Source organism: Bufo bufo, chromosome 4, assembly GCF_905171765.1.
Source record: "Bufo bufo chromosome 4, aBufBuf1.1, whole genome shotgun sequence".
Classification (NCBI taxonomy): domain Eukaryota; kingdom Metazoa; phylum Chordata; class Amphibia; order Anura; family Bufonidae; genus Bufo; species Bufo bufo.
In genome coordinates, this window is record NC_053392.1 from 511,380,045 (window position 1) to 511,396,444 (window position 16,400).

The 16,400-nt window shown below is 46.6% G+C and overlaps 1 protein-coding gene across 2 annotated transcripts in view; it reads left to right on the forward strand.

The window, feature by feature from the left end:
* The first annotated feature begins 8,930 nt into the window (after positions 1 to 8,930).
* Positions 8,931 to 16,400, forward strand: part of RIN2 (Ras and Rab interactor 2) — a 173,728-nt gene continuing 166,258 nt past the window's right edge. For both annotated transcript variants that reach the window (XM_040429688.1, XM_040429689.1), the window contains exon 1: positions 8,931 to 9,011. The gene's annotated coding sequence lies outside the window, so the exon portion shown is untranslated. The remainder of the gene's footprint in view (positions 9,012 to 16,400) is intronic.

The following is a 16,400-nucleotide window of genomic DNA, read 5'->3' on the forward strand; positions in this document are numbered from 1 at the left end:
GCCTTATTATGTTGGGTTCAAACCATGGACGTCACTAGGTTAAAACTTTCAAGCCTGGGCCCCAGATGTTTTGTCCCAGGCCCCGAATGTACTGCCTGCTAATGAAAAAAAAGTGTGACCACTATCCAGGGACGCACTGCAGGAGCTGAAGGACCTGTGATGACATCACAGTCAGGTGATCTGTGCTAGAGGCGGAGCTCAGTGGTGGAGAAGGACCTTCGGTGATGTCACCATCATGTGATAAGTGAGGGAGGGGGCGGAGCTAAGCTGAGAAGAGGAGAACTAGTGGAGAAGACCCTGACTGTGATGGCTTCTGTGACTGAGGAGAGGTAAGTGAAGGGATGGATATAGTGTGAGAGCCAGAGGAATGCTGGGAGTTGTAGTTCTGCTCTCTCACACCACCTCCCTGCTTGGTTGAGAGAGTGATGTTACTTACAAGGGACTGTATGTTAGAGCTGAAGGGAGGGGTGTTATTTACATGGGACTGTATATTGAAGGGGCTGAAGGGAGGGGATAATGTTATTTACATGGGACTGTATGTTGGAGGCGCTGAAGGGAAGGGAGTGATATTATTTACATGGCACTGTATGTTGGAGGGGCTGAAGGGCGGGGAGTGATGGTATTTACATGGGACTGTATCTTGGAGGAGAGTGTAGTTATTTAGGTCATGTGAGCAGTTTAACCACTTCCCGCAACTGTAACGCCGAAAGGCGTCATTGCGGCGGCTCCCCCAGGCTACGCTAACGCCAAAAGGTGTCATCTCGCGTGAGCCGAGATTTCCTGTGAACGCGCGCACACAGGCGCGCGCGCTCACAGGAACGGAAGGTAAGAGAGTTGATCTCCAGCCTGCCAGCGGCGATCGTTCGCTGGCAGGCTGGAGATGTGTTTTTTTTAACCCCTAACAGGTATATTAGACGCTGTTTTGATAACAGCGTCTAATATACCTGCTACCTGGTCCTCTGGTGGTCCCCTTTGTTTGGATCGACCACCAGAGGACACAGGTAGCTCAGTAAAGTAGCACCAAGCACCACTACACTACACTACACCCCCCCCCCGTCACTTATTAACCCCTTATTAGCCCCTGATCACCCCATATAGACTCCCTGATCACCCCCCTGTCATTGATCACCCCCCTGTCATTGATCACCCCCCTGTAAAGCTCCATTCAGACGTCCGCATGATTTTTACGGATCCACTGATAGATGGATCGGATCCGCAAAACGCATCCGGACGTCTAAATGAAGCCTTACAGGGCCATGATCAATGACTGTGGTGATCACCCCATATAGACTCCCTGATCACCCCCCTGTAAAGCTCCATTCAGATGTCCGCATGATTTTTACGGATGCACTGATAGATGGATCGGATCCGCAAAACGCATCCGGACGTCTGAATGAAGCCTTACAGGGGCATGATCAATGATTGTGGTGATCACCCCATATAGACTCCCTGATCACCCCCCTGTCATTGATTACACCCCTGTCATTGATCACCCCCCTGTAAAGCTCCATTCAGATGTCCGCATGATTTTTACGGATGCACTGATAGATGGATCGGATCCGCAAAACGCATCCGGACGTCTGAATGAAGCCTTACAGGGGCATGATCAATGACTGTGGTGATCACCCCCCTGTCATTGATTACCCCCCTGTAAAGCTCCATTCAGATGTCCGCATGATTTTTACGGATGCACTGATAGATGGATCGGATCCGCAAAACGCATCCGGACGTCTGAATGAAGCCTTACAGGGGCGTGATCAATGACTGTGGTTATCACCCCATATAGACTCCCTGATCACCCCCCTGTCATTGATTACACCCCTGTCATTGATCACCCCCCTGTAAAGCTCCATTCAGATGTCCGCATGATTTTTACGGATGCACTGATAGATGGATCGGATCCGCAAAACGCATACGGACGTCTGAATGAAGCCTTACAGGGGCATGATCAATGACTGTGGTGATCACCCCCCTGTCATTGATTACCCCCCTGTAAAGCTCCATTCAGATGTCCGCATGATTTTTACGTATGCACTGATAGATGGATCGGATCCGCAAAACGCATCCGGACGTCTGAATGAAGCCTTACAGGGGCATGATCAATGACTGTGGTGATCACCCCATATAGACTCCCTGATCACCCCCCTGTCATTGATTACCCCCCTGTAAAGCTCCATTCAGATGTCCGCATGATTTTTACGGATGCACTGATAGATGGATCGGATCCGCAAAACGCATACGGACGTCTGAATGAAGCCTTACACGGGCGTGATCAATGACTGTGGTTATCACCCCATATAGACTCCCTGATCACCCCCCCTGTCATTGATCACCCCCCCTGTCATTGATCACCCCTCTGTAAGGCTCCATTCAGACATTTTTTTGGCCCAAGTTAGCGGAATTATTATTATTTTTTTCTTACAAAGTCTCATATTCCACTAACTTGTGTCAAAAAATAAAATCTCACATGAACTCACCATACCCCTCACGGAAACCAAATGCGTAAAAATTTTTAGACATTTATATTCCAGACTTCTTCTCACGCTTTAGGGCCCCTAGAATGCCAGGGCAGTATAAATACCCCACATGTGACCCCATTTCGGAAAGAAGACACCCCCAGGTATTCCGTGAGGGGCATATTGAGTCCATGAAAGATTGAAATTTTTGTCCCAAGTTAGCGGAACGGGAGACTTTGTGAGAAAAAAATTAAAAATATCAATTTCCGCTAACTTGTGCCAAAAAAAAAAAATTTCTATGAACTCGCCATGCCCCTCATTGAATACCTTGGGGTGTCTTCTTTCCAAAATGGGGTCACATGTGGGGTATTTATACTGCCCTGGCATTCTAGGGGCCCCAAAGCGTGAGAAGAAGTCTGGTATCCAAATGTCTAAAAATGCCCTCCTAAAAGGAATTTGGGCACCTTTGCGCATCTAGGCTGCAATAAAGTGTCACACATCTGGTATCGCCGTACTCAGGAGAAGTTGGGGAATGTGTTTTGGGGTGTCATTTTACATATACCCATGCTGGGTGAGAGAAATATCTTGGTCAAATGCCAACTTTGTATAAAAAAATGGGAAAAGTTGTCTTTTGCCAAGATATTTCTCTCACCCAGCAAGGATATATGTAAAATGACACCCCAAAACACATTCCCCAACTTCTCCTGAATACGGCGATACCACATGTGTGACACTTTTTTGCAGCCTAGGTGGGCAAAGGGGCCCATATTCCAAAGAGCACCTTTAGGATTTCACAGGTCATTTACCTACTTACCACACATTAGGGCCCCTGGAAAATGCCAGGGCAGTATAACTACCCCACAAGTGACCCCATTTTGGAAAGAAGACACCCCAAGGTATTCCGTGAGGGGCATGGCAAGTTCCTAGAATTTTTTATTTTTTGTCACAAGTTAGTGGAAAATTCTGATTTTTTTTATTTATTTTTTTTCATACAAAGTCTCATATTCCACTAACTTGTGACAAAAAATAAAAACTTCCATGAACTCACTATGCCCATCAGCGAATACCTTGGGGTCTCCTCTTTCCAAAATGGGGTCATTTGTGGGGTAGTTATACTGCCCTGGCATTCTAGGGGCCCAAATGTGTGGTAAGGAGTTTGAAATCAAATTCTGTAAAAAATGACCTGTGAAATCCGAAAGGTGCTCTTTGGAATATGGGCCCCTTTGCCCACCTAGGCTGCAAAAAAGTGTCACACATCTGGTATCCCCGTACTCAGGAGAAGGTGGGGAATGTGTTTTGGGGTGTCATTTTACATATACCCCTGCTGGGTGAGAGAAATATCTTGGCAAAAGACAACTTTTCCCATTTTTTTATACAAAGTTGGCATTTGACCAAGATATTTATCTCACCCAGCATGGGTATATGTAAAAAGACACCCCAAAACACATTCCTCAACTTCTCCTGAATACAGAGATACCAGATGTGTGACACTTTTTTGCAGCCTAGGTGGGCAAAGGGGCCCATATTCCAAAGAGCACCTTTCGGATTTCACAGGTCATTTTTTACAGAATTTGATTTCAAACTCCTTACCACACATTCGGGCCCCTAGAATGCCAGGGCAGTATAACTACCCCACAAGTGACCCCATTTTGGAAAGAAGAGACCCCAAGGTATTCGCTGATGGGCATAGTGAGTTCATGGAAGTTTTTATTTTTTGTCACAAGTTAGTGGAATATGAGACTTTGTATGAAAAAAAAAAAAAAAAAAAAATCATCATTTTCCACTAACTTGTGACAAAAAATAAAAAATTCTAGGAACTTGCCATGCCCCTCACGGAATACCTTGGGGTGTCTTCTTTCCAAAATGGGGTCACTTGTGGGGTAGTTATACTGCCCTGGCATTCTAGGGGCCCGAATGTGTGGTAAGGAGTTTGAAATCAAATTCTGTAAAAAATGACCTGTGAAATCCGAAAGGTGCTCTTTGGAATATGGGCCCCTTTGCCCACCTAGGCTGCAAAAAAGTGTCACACATCTGGTATTGCCGTACTCAGGAGAAGGTGGGGAATGTGTTTTGGGGTGTCATTTTACATATACCCATGCTGGGTGAGAGAAATATCTTGGCAAAAGACAACTTTTCCCATTTTTTTATACAAAGTTGGCATTTGACCAAGATATTTATCTCACCCAGCATGGGTATATGTAAAATGACACCCCAAAACACATTCCTCAACTTCTCCTGAGTACGTAGATACCAGATGTGTGACACTTTTTTGCAGCCTAGGTGGGCAAAGGGGCCCACATTCCAAAGAGCACCTTTCGGATTTCACTGGTCATTTTTTACAGAATTTGATTTCAAACTCCTTACCACACATTTGGGCCCCTAGAATGCCAGGGCAGTATAACTACCCCACAAGTGACCCCATTTTGGAAAGAAGAGACCCCAAGGTATTTCGTGATGGGCATAGTGAGTTCATAGAAGTTTTTATTTTTTGTCACAAGTTAGTGGAATATGAGACTTTGTAAGAAAAAAAATAAAATAAAAAAAAAATCATCATTTTCCGCTAACTTGTGACAAAAAATAAAAAGTTCTATGAACTCACTATGCCCATCAGCGAATACCTTAGGGTGTGTACTTTCGAAATGGGGTCATTTGTGGGGTGTTTGTACTGTCTGGCCATTGCAGAACCTCAGGAAACATGACAGGTGCTCAGAAAGTCAGAGCTGCTTCAAAAAGCGGAAATTCACATTTTTGTACCATAGTTTGTAAACGCTATAACTTTTACCCAAACCATTTTTTTTTTTACCCAAACATTTTTTTTTTTATCAAAGACATGTAGAACTATAAATTTAGAGCAAAATTTCTATATGGATCTCGTTTTTTTTGCAAAATTTTACAACTGAAAGTGAAAAATTTCATTTTTTTGCAAAAAAATCGTTAAATTTAGATTAATAACAAAAAAAGTAAAAATGTCAGCAGCAATGAAATACCACCAAATGAAAGCTCTATTAGTGAGAAGAAAAGGAGGTAAAATTCATTTGGGTGGTAAGTTGCATGACCGAGCAATAAACGGTGAAAGTAGTGTAGTGCCGATTTGTAAAAAAGGGCCTGGTCTTTAGGGGGGTATAAACCTGTGGTCCTTAAGTGGTTAAAGGGGTTCTGCAGTTTTTTAAAACTGATGATCTATCCTCTGGGACACCCGGGACACCTGCCGATCAGCTGTTTGAGAAGGCAGCGGCGCTGGTAGTAGTGACGCGGCCTTCTCGCTGTTTACAGCAAACCCAGTGACGTCACGACTAGTATCAATGGCCTTGGCGTGACTAAGCTCCATTCAAATTAAGGCCCCTTTCCCACGGGCGAGTATTCCGCGCGGATGCGATGCGTGAGTTGAACGCATTGCACCCACACTGAATACCGACCCATTCATTTCTATGGGGCTGTTCACATGAGCGGTGATTTTCACGCATCACTTGTGCATTGCGTGAAAATCGCAGCATGCTCTATTTTGTGCGTTTTTCACGTAACACAGGCCCCATAGAAATGAATGGGGTTGCGTGAAAATCGCAAGCATCCGCAAGCAAGTGCGGATGCGGTGCGATTTTCACGCACGGTTGCTAGGAGACGATCGGGATAGAGACCCGATCATTATTATTTTCCCTTATAACATGGTTATAAGGGAAAATAATAGAATTCTGAATACAGAATGTATAGTAAAATAGCGCTGAAGGGGTTAAAAAATAAAAATTTAACTCACCTTAATCCACTTGATCGCAAAGCCGGCATCTCTTCTGACTTCTTTCTTTGCTGTGTGCAGCAACAGGACCTGTGGTGACGTCACTCCGGTCATCACATGATCTTTTACCATGGTGATGGATCATGTGATGGACCATGTGATGACCGGAGTGACGTCACCACAGGTCCTGTTGCTGCACACAGCAAAGAAAGAAGTCAGAAGAGATGCCAGCTGCACGATCAAGTGGATTAAGGTGAGTTAAATTATTATTATTATTTTTTTAACCCCTCCAGCGCTATTTTACTTTACTTTACAATCTACAGAACACCGATCCCAAGCCCGAACTTCTGTGAAGAAGTTTGGGTTGGGGTACCAAACATGCGCGATTTTTCTCACGCGAGTGCAAAACGCATTACAATGTTTTGCACTCGCACGGAAAAATCATGCATGTTCCCGCAACGCTCCCGCACATTTTCCCGCAACACCCGTCTGAAAGAGGCCTAACAGAGCTTAGCCCCGCCCAGGCCATTGATACTAGTCATGACGTCACCGGGCCTGCGGTAAACAGCGAGAAGGCTGCGGCACTACTGCCTTCTCAAACAGCTGATCGGCGGGGGTCCCGGGTGTCAGACCCCCGCCGATCAGATGCTGATGATCTATCCAGAGGATAGATAATCAGTTTAAAAAAACTGCAGAACCCCTTTAAGTAGCGTCCATATATAACCAATTATAACCAATTGCAGTCTATGTGGCTGTTCACATGGCTGTTTTTTTTTTTTTTTTTAAAAGGTCTAGTAAATAGCGACCAACAAAACTAGGTCATGTCCTATTTTTGGTCGTGAAATCAATAGGCCCATTTCTAACAGCCGTCTAGACAGGAGTATGCCGTTTAACAGCTGATAAAAACGGGTACAGTGGGGAGAAATGATATTTCAGGAGTTAAAATAATTTTAAAAATACTCACCTCATCCAAAGCACAGGGACACAGACTCCTCATTGGATGCAGAAGGACCGGCGCTCCCAGCGTGATGACATCACACGATCACATCAGGTCCTGCTGCATCCAGTGTCCCCGCGCGTGAAAGTGGATGAGGTATGTTTGTTTTTGCAGTAAAAAAATAATAATGTGGGCAATATTAATGCTGGCGGCTACTATGAGAGATATTATTAATGTGGGGCCAATATTTGGACAGTATTTACAATTGGGGCCATTATGGGGGGTTGGATAAGCCAATAAAATTCATCCATTTTTAAACAGCCAGATGGCGAGAAAATGGACGCACAAACAGTTAGAAAATGGTTATGACAGTGCGTCTGCTTCTAAACGCCTATTTTTTAAATTTATTTTTTACATTCGTGTGCATGTAGCCTTACATGGAACTGTATGGCCTCTTTCACACGAGCGTGTCCGGATGCGTTGCGGCAAACCCGCGCGAGTAGGTACGCAATTGCAGTCAGTTTTGCACGCGCGTGATAAAAAACTGAATGTGGTACCCAGACCCGAACTTCTTCACTGAAGTTCAGGTTTGGGTTCAAGGTTGTGTAGATTGTATTATTTCCCCTTATAACATGGTTAGAAGGGAAAATAATAGCATTCTGAATACAGAATATATAGTACAATAGGGCTCACCTTAACTCACCTTAATCCACTTGTTCGCGCAGCCGGCATCTCTTCTGTCTTCATCTGTGAGGAATAGGACCTTTGATGACGTCACTGCGTTCATCACATGGTCACTCACATGATCTATCACCATGGTGATGGATCATGTGATAGACCATGTGATGAGCATAGTGACGTCATCAAAGGTCCTGCCTGCTCCTGTTGACCGCATGTGTTTCAGACCGGCTCGCGCACAGGTAAGGACTTACCTGTGCATCGCCGGACTTGTGATTTAAGATGGCAGCCCGCATGTATTCGCGGGGCGAACACGGCGAACTGGCCATCACTGGCTAAGATGTCTGTGTGTCACACTCTGCAGAGATGAGGCGGCTGAGACAAGTTGTCATGACCTAATGTAGAAGATGATGACAGAGATCAGTCGAGACGCCAATTCGGAGGCTCTGGATGTGGGAGGTATGTGCTGCTGTATACTCCTGTATGTTTGATAGTGTCTATGCAGCAAGTAAAATGTCTTCAGTGCTAGTGCGGGGGCAGGGGGCGTTGACTGGGGCCATATGCATTGGGTCTTGGACCCTGGATCTTCTGAGACCCTAGCAACGTCCCTGGTTGAAACATTACCTTTGGGGTGATTAAAAGTGAGTCCATCACCCTTCACCGGACTTGGGAGTGTTTTTCTTTTTTTAATCTATCTCAGATCTATCTATATTATATCTATCTATTCTACCATCTGTCTATCATCTACCTATCTATTATCTATCTCCTATCTATCCATCTAATATAATCTATCTAATATCTCTATTTCTAATCTGATGTAATCCTTACCACCCTGGCAGGATCCCATTCTCTCCCTTGGAGTATAATCAGTGGAGGTTCTCTGGGCAGCAGACAGTGACCATGGCTGTAGTGGGCAACATCCAGCGTGTGGCGCCCCCGGTAGACCCCAACTGCAGGCAGACAATAGCCCCACCACGTGACGGTGCCCCCTCCCGGCCTCCTGCTTGTTATTGTCCTCGTCTTGCCCGGGGTGAGAGCAGCCTGTAAGTAATGGGGGAGGTACGGGGGAGACGCGCATGCGCCTTGGCGTCGCTACTTGAGACTTGCTTCTTATGAATGTCTCCGGGGAGAGGACACTTCATTTTGCCGGTTCCAGTCTCGGCAGGTCTACACCGGGCACAGGGCGGATCGTAGCGGGCACAGGCACCAGGTAAGAAGGTGTGCTGGGCATGTCTGTGCCATGACTGTGGCAGTGACTGGCAGCATTGTGTGTAGAGCCTTATTCACACACGTTCTCCTCTGCCGCAGAGCTGACAGTCATCCTCCTCCAGGTTTTTAGGCTAATGCAGTTTCTTCCTGTCCTACAACTTCTGACACCTGTATGTTACCTGTACTATAGCAGTGGTATAATGGCAGCCATATGGCATTGGCTAGATGGTGACTTGTGCCCCCCCGCTGGTATAATCAGGCTGTGCTGGGCACCAAAAGTTGTAGATAGGGGTGCCATCTGCGCCGCGCCACAGCCATACTCATAGAAGTGAATTGAAATTGTGCCACTTTAATGGGAGGTCACGTCAGATGCCCCATACCCCTGTGCCAGCCTAAGTGGTTGTGACGCCATAGACTAAACACCGGGCAGCGCTGTTTATCTGTTATATCTGCTTCTGGGAAAGCTGGGTAGTCACCGCTATAGCGGTCGTTACAGGTAGGTATCACCCATCTTTCCCAAATTCCCGAATGGCAAATCTGCCCAGTCATGCCATGATATAGCTATGCCAAGCAGGAGCCCTCTCCATATGGGATGTCACCCGGCTGCCCTAGGACAGATTTAATAGAAACAGCTTCACAGATCAGGAGAAACGGCCCCAAGTGTGGTAGAGATCACTGTACTGGACGACGGCAGCTGAGAAAGCCGTATCTCTACTTGACAGTTTTCAGTATATGGCGGTATTTGATGGCAGGCGGGCACGGTCAGTGTAAGAAACGAATAAAAAATGTACAAAAAGTTCTGCAGACGTTAACGTCATAGGCGTGAACCCCGCATGGCACCGCACAGTGTTCCTATGAATCTGTAATTAGGAACCTACAGGCAGTATGTACCACAGTATGGTGCCCCCAGGAGGCACAGTATTCTAGGGGACAAGAAGACGAGGTATGGACCCATGGTGTTCTGGGGGCTGTGAATTTCGGAGCCATACGAGATATAATACTGTCATATACATGTACTCTCAGCCATTATAGCTTATAATTGACCAGGCAGGCTCGAAATAGATATAAAAAAGGGTAGATTTAAAAAATATATATATAGTTTATTCATAAGTTAAAACGTCGATGACTGCTCCTGGAGTTTAATCCGCCATCCGCCCTGGAGTGATTATATACCGCTCTGTGGATGCATGTCACAGGTGGAGATGAAAGCCGAGCAGCTCCTGCCAAGTCGACTTTGCCGTCTGAGGAAGTGATCTTGCCCGATCATGTCACTTCATGCAATGGTGACGTCAGATAATAGCCTGATTCATGTGTATGTCATCTGCGATCCCCTCCACTGTACAGCAATCCTACAGAACTGGACGGGCAGCCTTCAGGATGACACCTGACTGCTACATGTATCCTGTTCACACTGAACGTCAGGGGTTGGGGGGTTTGGCATTTATTTTATTTTTTTGGAGTGATACAGGAATTGAGATTGAAATGAATAAATGTCTTAAAAGGAACCTTGAAAATGCAGTGCGATCTATAGCAGGTTATAGAGCAGGAGGAGCAGAGCAGATTGATGTATAGGTTTATGGGAAAGGACTCCGTATAGCTTGTATTAACTTAAATCTCTGCTTAGGAGATACGGTAGATATCCGACCGCCTGTGTGACTCCTAAGCATTAAAAGCAGGGATTTCAGTGAATAAAATATGTTTTACTGAATATTTTCCCATAAAACTGTATAGGAATCTGCTCAGAATAGAGGTTGCGCTACATTTTTTCTGGAAGAGTAAAAATACTCCTCTTACCATTTTTGAGGAGTATTTTTAGCCCATGAGGAGTACGAAAGTTACAGTAATTCAAATAGTTAATACGAAGGCCTACATAACATTAAGGGGTTGCTATTTATGCAGGGAAACCATTACCAGTATTCGAGAACTGTCTTCCATGCATAAATTGCAAATTTAGACAATTTAAAATTTAGCTGAGGTCACTGTTGCGCTGAGGGGTCGGTACCACTAAGGTCACTGTTACGCTGAGGGGTCGGTACCACTGAGGTCACTGTTGCGCTGAGGTGTCGGTACCACTAAGGTCACTGTTGTGCTGAGGGGTCGGTACCACTGAGGTCACTGTTGCGCTGAGGGGTCGGTACCACTGAGGTCACTGTTGCGCTGAGGGGTCGGTACCACTGAGGTCACTGTTGCGCTGAGGGGTCGGTACCACTGAGGTCACTGTTGCGCTTAGGGGTCGGTACCACTGAGGTCACTTGCGCTGAGGGGTCGGTACCACTGAGGTCACTTGCGCTGAGGGGTCGGTACCACTGAGGTCACTGTTACGCTGAGGGGTCGGTACCACTGAGGTCACTGTTACGCTGAGGGGTCGGTACCACTGAGGTCACTGTTGCGCTGAGGGGTCGGTACCACTGAGGTCACTGTTGCGCTGAGGTGTCGGTACCACTAAGGTCACTGTTGTGCTGAGGGGTCGGTACCACTGAGGTCACTGTTGCGCTGAGGGGTCGGTACCACTGAGGTCACTGTTGCGCTGAGGGGTCGGTACCACTGAGGTCACTGTTGCGCTGAGGGGTCGGTACCACTGAGGTCACTGTTGCGCTTAGGGGTCGGTACCACTGAGGTCACTTGCGCTGAGGGGTCGGTACCACTGAGGTCACTTGCGCTGAGGGGTCGGTACCACTGAGGTCACTGTTGCGCTGAGGGGTCGGTACCACTGAGGTCACTGTTGCGCTGAGGGGTCGGTACCACTGAGGTCACTTGCGCTGAGGGGTCGGTACCACTGAGGTCACTTGCGCTGAGGGGTCGGTACCACTGAGGTGATTTTATGAGGTTTAAAGGGTTTGTCCTAAGATCGATATTTCTCACCTGTCTTTAAACTACTTGCACCCCTTCCCCCACCCCCCCTCATGTAATAACAATCCTGGAGCATCTATTCTTATGACCTTATGTTGTTCAATTCCTCTGTTATTCCTGTTATTAGTTATGAATGACTTGCTAGCAGTTTGCAGTGAAGGTCCAGATGGGGTGTCCCTGCACAGCCTGACATTATTCAATCAGTGCTGTCAACAGGTAACATCCAGCTGGACCCTTATTGCAGACTACTAGCAATTCGTTCATAAGTTCTAGTGGGAATAATAGAGGAATGGTACAATATAGAGTCACAAGAATTGACTCCCCAGAATTGTTATTGCATGGGAAATGCAAGTCGTTACTAAAACAGACATTTCCCCTTCAAGTACATGATCGCTGGGGGCCCCTCCTTGGTTACCATGGTCTAGTGTTCTCTGGGTCAAGTATGGATAGGTAAATAAGTGTTGATCTTGGGACAATTCCTTTAATTTTTGCTGCTGTTTCTGTGCCGCTGGTCACTGGGGTATGCCATCCATCACGTGGCCATTGCTGCCCACCAAAGTTACGTTCTTGTAGATGAGCTCTCAGGTGGGTATGTTGGTGCCACCGGGGCTGTTTGTAGACTCTGAAGAGACCTGAGGCACTGGCGGAGCGGGACACAGGCACAATGGTTGGTGGTGAATGCTGGTGCCAAGGGCACAAGCGAAAGACCCGGGCACATACCTTGCACCGCCACAGTCACATGTTGTGGATCTGGATGATGACATCACGCAGTGATAACCACTGATCTAGGGAGCAGCAACCTTTGGCACTCCAGCGCTGCTGTGAAACTACAACTCCCAGCATGCACACTTGCTCAGCTGTTCTTGCAACTCCCAAAGAAGTGAAAGGAGGATACTGAGAGTTGTAGTTTCAGAACAGCTGGAGTTCCGGAGGTTGCTTATCCCTGATCTAGAGGCTGTCCTTTTGTGTCATGCTTGATCTTGCTATAAAGGGCAGTTCGTCTTCCATGACCCTGTTGCCCTATCTCATGCCACAAAATTGCCACCACCGCTGTGGTTATTGGATTATACAGTCTTAGAGCGAAGACTTCATGCGCTTGGCAGAGGGACCTTATGTCCTGGAGGCTGTAAATGGCCACATGCAGTCCTTGTAGCACCATGTGCCGCCATGCGGCTCCGCATTACAGAAGAAATCCTTATAGTAAACAATATTCCTAGTTCAGCGTCTGATGGAACATGCTGCAATAAATCCTTGATGGATTCATAAGAAAGCTGACAAGTGACATAGGTAGAGGTCTACAGGTGACAGGTCTGTCCGTTATGGAGGTTGTATGGAGGTCTCCTGTTGGCGTGTCCAGCGCTGGGACCCCCGCTGACTTCAATAGGCAGGAGTCTGAAGCGCTCAGCCACTTTTCCTCACTGCTGAGCGCGGTAGTGAAGACGGTCCCCTAGACCTTCTATTGAGGCCGTCTTTAGTACCGCACCCAGCAGGGAAAAGAGACAGCGCTCGGCTGAGCGCTTCAGACTCATCATTATAGAGGAAAACCAGGCGCTCAGATCCGGGACCCCCACTAAATTTCACCGCAAGGCCACTTACCCCGCCAGTGAGGATCGCGCGCCTCCTTCCTCACTTCAGAGCGGTGTGCCATAAGCTCTGGCAACCGGCTCAAACTGACCAATAACAAAGCTCCTTACTGTAAGGAGCCTTGTTATTGGCTGTTTCAGGCAGCAGCATCGCTGCGCTGCGCTGCCTGCGCCGTTCACAGCGCTGATTAATGGCAGGGAAAAGTCTAAGGCGTATCGATCCACCTTAGACTTTTTCCAGGGAGTAAAATGGCCTGAACAGGCGTCTATGACGCTTGTACAGGCGTTATTGCGACCTCTGGCTCAGATCCTCCTGCTCTATAATATGGAGCCTGCAGATTACACTGCATTTTCATACTGACAGGTTCCCTTTAAAGTGTTTAAAAAAAAAAAAGATTATTTAACAAGTTCTTGCTGCATGGCCCCTGAAACGGAAGATTTATACTTTACCTGCTCCCCGCCGCTCCGATAATCCGATCTGCCTCCGTTCTCTCCATCTTTCGGTCCTGGCACTGTTTACCTCCGGCTGACCATGGTCATGGTCACATGCACCGCCCCAGCCAATGACTGATTTCAGCAGTGACTTTCTTTTTGTGGCCACATCACCGCTGAAGTGTCATTGGCTGGGGCGGTGCAGACTTCTATTATGACAGAATGAATAACGGAATGCCTCTCAAGGCATTCCATCATAGAATTGTGTTATGGTCGGTGGTAACAGAACCCACAACGCAATTCTGCTTTTACCACCCAAACGAAGCGTGAACGAATTTCAGACATTCGCTCATCTCTACTGAGAATGCTCAAACTCACTTGATCTTAAAGGGGTTTTCCGGGACTTGGATATTGAAGACCTTTTCTCCCGATAGGTCATGAATATCAGATCCTGGGGGTTCAATTCCCGGCACCATTAAAGATCAGCTGTTTCTGGCAAGTGCTGGTGCCAAAAACTTTACAGTGAACAGACGGCTCCATCCACTATCTAGCGGCTGTGCCGGCGTACTGCCAGTCGGCCGCCATTCAAGTGAATGGAAGCTGAGCTACAGTACATCGGTGCTGGAAACTACACAGGTGCCAGCTGCTGCCCAAAACAGCTGATCCTTAGGGGTGTCGGACGCCCACGATCTGATAGTCCTGAGGAGGAGTCATCAATATCTATCCCCAGAAAACCCCTTTAATAGCTTTAGGCGTCTCATTTCACAGCGCACACATACCAAGCCCTAGTTGCCTTGGCTCATGAGCGAAACAATACATTAAACATTCAGATATGTCTCAGGGCGTGGGCACCCTTAGGAGGCCGTCACACGTGGCAGACTGAAAACCAGCTCTGTTCATCTGAATGGGAATATTTTGGTGGGAAGCGCACGGATTTCTGCGAGCCCCATTCAGGTGAATGGAACGGATTTTCAGTCGCAGAAATCCCTTAGTGGCCACAGAGCAAAGCATTGTGGTTTTCAAACTCCTTGTTAACATCCACGTGATTTTTCATTAGGAATCTGCAGTGATCCTCAGAGGAGCCGCTGCAGAGGATGGGAGTGGTAGTGGCCCCGATGAAGTGTTGTGTCACAGTGTATTCCCTCAGGCCGTTGATTCCCGAGAAATGGGTGAAGTGGAAATGTAGTACTGAAGAATTTACTTGAGGCTTGAACATAGTTGATCTCTCTGGAGAATCCTCTTTAGGAGCAGGAGCTCTGTAGTGTGCTTCCTTTCTCCTCGGACTCTAGACAGGACCTCCTCCTCCTCCTCCTCCTCCTGGCAGGAAGCAGGTCCAGTCCACTCCTACCAAGAGGGGAGGAACAGGGTGGTTAGCTAGTTAGCCCTGTTTGTTGCCAACCATTTGCCATTGATTCCTTGCTGGAACACACAGCCAGAAACTGGGTGTCAGATATACCATAAGGCTATGTTCACATCCGAATTTCATCAGCACTATTTTGTCCGGTAAAATGATGGAAACCATGCTGGAAACTCAACAAATGTCATTATAGTCAACAGGGTCCGATGGGTGCTGCTGTGCTCATGTGAGGGATCTGGTACCGCCATTGCGATTGGGGATGAGCGAATTTCATGTTCTGAGATTCGTTTGCGCTTTCTTTGGTGGTAAAAGCAGAATTGCGTTATGGATTCCGTTACCACGGACCATAACGCAATTCTATGACGGAATGTATAACGGAATGCCTTTAGAGTCTATGGCCTGCATAACGGGATCCGTCCCGTTTCCGTTATGCAGGAGAGGACCCTTCCCCTCGTTGACACTTTTTGGCCAAATATACATGTGTATAGGAGGGTTGGGAGAAACTACTTTTTAAAGGTGTAGGACCGACTTAAAGGGCTTTTCCCATAACATCGATTTATCCCTTATCCACAGCATAGGGGCTCATTCAGAGGGCCGTATGTGTTTTGCGGTCCACAAATTGCAGATCCGCAAAACACGGATACCGGCCCATGTGCGTCCCGAAATTTGCGGACCGCACATGGCCGCCACTTTCATAGAAAACGCCTATTCTTGTCCGCAATTGCAGACAAGTATTGGACATGCAGTAATAGATAGAGTAAGCGAGCACTCACACTATGGCATCAACTATAAGGTTTATTGGTATCATTGATGTATCAATTAAATATTAAAATATATAGAATGAATAAAATAATAGCAGCATATATATATATATTTATATAGGAAGCAGCAGCATAAATTGATAGCAGTAATGTGATGTCACAGTAATAGCAGCATAAATGAATGACCAAAATGATCTGGATAAGGTAAGTGGCAATTGGTATACAAATAGTGACCGCAATGAAAAATATGGTGAAGAAAATATAAAAAAAAAAAAAAAAGTGGTGATCCAAAAATAGAGTATAAAAAACACCAATATTTTCAAAAAGTTGTGAAAAATCTCCAACACAATCCCATAAAGAAGTGTGTATCTCTCTTGTTGGTTAATGTCCAAAATATTCTGGTCATG